Raw genomic sequence first — 6000 nt, forward strand, 5'->3', positions numbered from 1 at the left:
TGTGGTCCGTGGTATATTCCAGCACATAGTGGGTCCTTTTCTCAGAGGCTTCAAGGAGGCACTGAATCAGTCAGTCAGCCTCTCAGCCCTGCTGGGGGCCCAGCTCTGTGCCGGCTGGGGGTGGGGACCCAGGGAGGTGAAGGAGGCTGTCCCTTGATAAACTCTGAGACTGGGGTGGACTTAATTACAGTCACCAACCTATTATGTGTATGTCCGGGCCCAGGCTCTGAGACTTATCTTTTTATTCTTTTTGCGGTACGCGGGCCCCTCACTGTCGTGGTCTCTCCCGTTACGGAGCACAGTCTCCGGACGCGCAGGCTCAGCGGCCATGGCTCACCGGCCCAGCCGCTCCGCGGCATGTGGGACCTTCCCGGACCGGGGCACGAACCCGTGTCCCCTGCATCGGCAGGCGGACTCTCAACCACTGCGCCACCAGGGAAGCCCTGAGCCTTATTTTTAATACGCAGGGCGACCTTGAGGGGGCGTATGGCTCTGCCCCTTTTACAGCACTGAGTAGCTAGCCCAGGGCAGCACTGCCCACCTCAAGCCAGGGCTCCCGCGAACGTTCTGAGCCCTGCTGAACACCCCAGGCCCACCTTAGGCTGAGCTGCCGCAGCCGCCTGCCTCCGGGCCTTTGCCTGTGCTGTCCTTGTGAAACAGGAGGGAAGGGGCCAGGGCACAACCTTTGAAAGGATGACGTAGCCCAAGGACACGACATAAACTGTTTAGAACCAAATAGGTCCAAGATGGCAGAGAAGTTGACTTCCACTGACCTTGAGCCCTCAGTATATGCTCATTGTAATACACCCACAGGCGCCATGACAGTTCCATCCAAGGCTGACCATAAAGGTCAAAAAGTGGGCGGTGACGAAATTCCTCGAAATCCCCAACCCTTCCCCAAAATAGCTGCGATACTCCTCCCACTCATTAACCTATGAAAGTACCCACCCCTGTAAAAACTGAGGTGGCCCACACTCTGTGGAGTGTGTTTCTCTCTAAAGAAATCCACTTCTTACCTACCGCTTTGTCTCTCACTGAATTGTTTCTGCAATGAGACATCAAGGACCTGAGCTTCATTAAGTCCTGAGACCAGGTGGTGTGTGATCTCAGTTGAAAGAACATGGGTTCAAGTCCTAGTCTGGGATTTGGCTGGGTTCGAGTCCCGGCCCTTGGGGCTCAAGTCCCAACCTGAGTTGCACGGTTTCCCTTGCACCCAGGATGCTCTTCGTTCCTACCTCTGTTAGCCCAACCCAGCACCACCCCTCCGTCCAGCCCTGCTAAACTCCCATTCTGGAAAGCATCTTGCCCCTTGGAAAGATCCCATCTCACCTGTACCCCACTCATTCAGTTCCAAAGCCTACTGGGCTCCTCCCCTCTTATATAATGATTCCTCACTACAGCCCTGAGAAGTGTAGGTACTATTCATATTCCCATTTCCCTGATGAGGGAGCTGAGGCTCAGAGAAGCTGAGTAACTTGCCCAAGGTCACACAGCTCCTGAGCAGCGGAGCCAGGATTCCAACCCTCGTCTTCCAGTTCCCAGTTGAGTGCTCACTCTACATCATCATCCTACTCCAGGCAGCATGTCATTGTTTGATAGTGTTTTGTGCTTGTTTATTGTTTAAAAAAATACATTTCATGATGTGCAGGCTTTGTCTAGCTCTGTGGTGGGCACGGGGGACGCAGAGGTGACTGGGCTGGGTCCCCACTTTCGATGTGTCAGACCAGTGTAAGCAGCACTGGTGGAGCCAGGTTGGCGACAGAGGTGTGTGCCTTGTGCTGGGGGTGCTTGGAGGAGGTAGCCTGGGGAGCTGCCAGAAGATGGGCAGGGCAAGAGGAAGGACTGGCCAGGAAGAGAGAACAGCAAGGTCAGAGGCACAGAGGCCTGTTTGGGAAGGAGAGGCCATTCCCTGGGTGGAAGCGTTGAGCTGCTGGGTGGGGGAAATCAGGGACTGGCTGGAGTGAAGCCAGGCGGCCGGGGCCTTTCAAGCCACACTGGGGACCCCAGGGGACCTCTCACTGGGCGGGCCCCGAGGAGCCCTGAATTTTAGGTGATTCGCCCCGTCCAGTCTGGTGGTCTATGGCCAGGCTGGGGAGCCACAAGCTGTGGCTGTTGAGTGTACAGTTGCTGGAGCTGGACTAAGTGAGGCCTTTCCTTGGCCAGGAAGGGACCGATTGAACAGGGATTGAATTCCCGACAGTGAGAACAATACCTTATCTGCACAGCACTTTCCCAGATGTTTCTCACTTTTCTCCCACCACATCCGGGCAGGCTGTTAGGAAGCGGTGTTTGAGCTCGGGGCTGAGGGGTACCCAGGAGCAGCCTGACGTGAGGGTTGAGGTCCCGGGCACGCCTGCTGCTTACCGTCCCGCTGATCCTGGACGCACCTTTGGTGCCTCAGTTTCCCGGTCTGTAAAATGGGAGTGATTGCGTGCCTTCCTCGTGGGGTTGCTGGAAGGATTCATTGAGAAGGTTCAAGTAAAGTGCACAGAGCTGTCTCTGTCATACAGTAGCCACTCGATAAACGTTAGTCATGACAGTGACGCCACAGAGAAGTTGATGGCGGGGGGCGCGTGTGTGAGGGTGTGAGCGCGGCCTCTGCATGTGCGCGGCGTTTGTTTGGCAGCCGTGTGGCTACACGTGCACGTGCCAGAGCTCGCGTGGACCGTGTAAGACGCCCACATTGATGTGGCCATGTATGTTTGTGGGTGCACAAGTGGGCTGAGGGGTACAGCTGGGCCAGAGGAGGGCCAGGCCTGGGGGCAGCCCCTTTCTCCTCCATGATCTGGAATCATCTGTCTCTGTTACCCTGTTGACCAAGCCTTGTGTACCCTCATCTCCTGCAGAAGCCCAGAGAGGTCAAGGCCTTGCTCCAGGGTGGCCCAGCGAGCCGGGAGTGGCAGGATGGGACCAAGGGCCCTTCCTCCCTGATTGGAGGGCAAGCCTGAGTCTGGCAGAGAGCTTGCTACACGGAAGCCAGGACTTCTTACCTCTGGGCCTCGCGTTGCTTGCGTCCTGCATCGAATGTCCCAGAGAACAATGGATCGGAGGCTTTGCCATCTGTGGGGCAGGAAGGTGGGTCAGGAGCCGCTTGATCCTGCCTCTTGATGGGGCAAACAGGGCTCTGGCCGTTCTCCAGGCCCCTCAGCTGTCTCCAGACCCTGCCCTCTGTGGCCTGTGAGGCAGATCTTATGGGCACAGTCCAGCTAGGTGGTGGTGGGGGTCTGAGCTGGTCTTGGGGAAGGAAGCTGCCAGGGAGAACTCAAGGCAGACTGGGGGAAACTGATCACAGCTGGTGGAGGTCTTGGGGGTCCCCCAGCTTCATCCACCTGCCATGCCACTGAGAACCAGGAGGGAAACGAGAGACTTTACCTGGCCCAAATCAACCCTCCCCAGCCCTGGGGCTCACGCTCACAGGCACAGGGCTGTCTCTGAGCCTGTTAACTCAGTTTACGTACGGTTCTAACAAGCCTGCGGGCAGGGAGGGCAGGGTGGTGCTGTGGCAATCCTGCCAGCGGAGAGGAGGAAACTGGGGGTCTGTTTGTCTGTATGGACGGCTCTTCAAAGGCTTGGGCTGTTTCTGTACCCCCTTGTGTGTGAGAATCTGGCCATCATCAGGGATTCCCCTGCCTTGGGCTGAAGGACCACTTCTGAGAGCAGGTCCTCCCACTCTGTTTGTACTTCTGGGAAAGTTTCCTTCTGCTTTTGAGTCCTGGCTGTGGTCACTCACAGGAAACACATGGTGGTTGTTGGCTGGAGTGAGGGAAGACTGGGGTTAGCGTGGTGGGGTTTGGAGGGTCTGGACTCCTGGTGACAAGGGAGGCTGGATAGGGATGGGTTGCCACCCTTTCCCACCCTGTAGGCCAGCGCTGCAGGGCCTCAGCTCTGGGACTCTCACTATGGCCCTCCCTCTGGGAGGGTCATACGTAGTCTCACCCCACCCCACCTGTGTTTTCACTGGTCTGCTGTTTGGTGCCAGGTCCTGCCTGATGACCAACATCTTTTGCTCTTTGGGACAAGGTCCAAGTTCCTCAGCTGGGTATTCAAGACCCTGCTGCCCGCTGCAGTCCTGCTTCTCACCCTTCAGCTCCAGCTGTGCTGGGGGAGTGAGTTCCCTACACGCACAGGGCTCTGTCAGGCCACAGGGCCCTTGCGTGTGCCATCCTACTGCCTGGAATTCCACCTCCCAAAGAAACTCTAGTCCTTAAAGCTTCCTGAAATTCAATCCAAATATCATCTTCTCCGTGACAAACAACAACAATAGAGTTACCCCTCTTAAAAAAAAAAAAAAAGGCTTTATTGAGCTTTATGTATTTTTTAAAGTTTTATTGAAGAATAATTGGTATACAATAAATTGCGTATGTTTAAGGTATACAGTTTGACAGTATTTGACATATGTATACATTTGTGAAAACATCACCACAATCAAAACATTGAACGTATTTATCACCCCCCAAACTTGTCTTATGCCCCTTTGTATCCCCTGCCTATCTCCCCTCCCCAGGCAACTGACGATCTGGATTCTGTCAGTATAGATTTGTTGGGACTTTTCTAGAATTTTATAGATGTAAGAACCTTTATGTACTGTTTCTTTTTTTCTAGTATATTCACAAAGTTGTGCATCAATCACCGTTATCTAATCCCAGAACATTTGCATCACCCCAAAAGAAACCCAGTACCCCATTAGCAGTCACTCCCAGTTCTCTTCTGCCCCCAGCCCCTGGCAACCAGGAATCTACTTTCTGTCTCTATGGATTTGCCTTTTCTGGACATCTTCTGTAAATGGAATCAAACAATATTTGGTCTTTTGTGACTGGATTCTTTCACTTAGCATAATGTTTTCAAGGTTCACCCATGCTGTGTATCTATCAGTACTTCATTATTCTTTTATGGCTGAGTAATATTCTAATGTGTAGATATTCCACATTTGTTTATCCATTCATCAGTTGATGGACATTTGGGTTGTTTCTGCTTTTTGGCTATTATGAATAAGACTGCTTGAATGCTTGTTACAAGCTTTTGTGTAAAGATTAAAAAAAATTGAAGTACAGTTGATTTGCAATATTGTGTTAGTTTCAGGTGTACAGCAAAGTGATTTGGAGATATATATATATACACACACACACACACACACACACCTTCTTTTTTTAATCTGTTAATCCCATACTCCTAGTTTATCCTCCCCCGCTTCCCCTTTGGTCACCATAAATTTGTTTCCTATGTCTGTGAGTCTGTTTCTGTTTTGTAAATACGTTCATTTGTCCCATTTTTTAGATTCCACATATAAGTGATATCATATAATATTTGTCTTTCTCTGTCTGACTTACTTTACTTAGTATGATAATCTCTAGGTCCATCCATGCCACTGCAAATGGCATTTCGTTCTTTTTTATGGCTGAGTAATATTCCACTGTATATATGTACCACATCTTCTTTATCCATCTATTGATGGACACTTAGGTTGCTTCCACGTCTTGGCTATTGTAAATAGTGCTGCTATGAACGTTGGGGTGCATGTATCTTTTCAAATTAGAGTTTTCGTCTTTTCTGGATAAAGGAGTGGGATTGCAGGCTTATGTTGTAACTTTATTTTTAGTTTTTTAAGGAACCTCCATACTGTTTTCCATAGTGGCTGTACCAATTTACATTCCCGCCAACAGTGTAGGAGGGTTCCCTTTTCTCCACACCCTCTCCAGCCTTTAGTACATGTAGACTTTTTGATGACGGCCATTCTGACAGGTGTGAGGTGATACCTCATTGTAGTTTTGATTTGCACTTCTCTAATAATTAGCAATGTTGAGCATCTTTTCATATGCCTGTTGGCCATCTGTATGGCTTCTTTGGAGAAATGTCTATTTAGAACTTCTGCTCAGTTTTTGATTGGGTTGTTTGTTTTTTTGATATTGAGCTGTATGAGCTGTTTGTATATTTTGGAAATTAAGCCCTTGTCAGTTGCATTTTTTGCAGATATTTTCTCCCAGTCTGTGGGCTGTCTCTTCC

Source organism: Neophocaena asiaeorientalis, unplaced genomic scaffold (assembly GCF_003031525.2).
Source record: "Neophocaena asiaeorientalis asiaeorientalis breed wild unplaced genomic scaffold, Neophocaena_asiaeorientalis_V1.1 scaffold90, whole genome shotgun sequence".
NCBI classification, from domain to species: domain Eukaryota; kingdom Metazoa; phylum Chordata; class Mammalia; order Artiodactyla; family Phocoenidae; genus Neophocaena; species Neophocaena asiaeorientalis.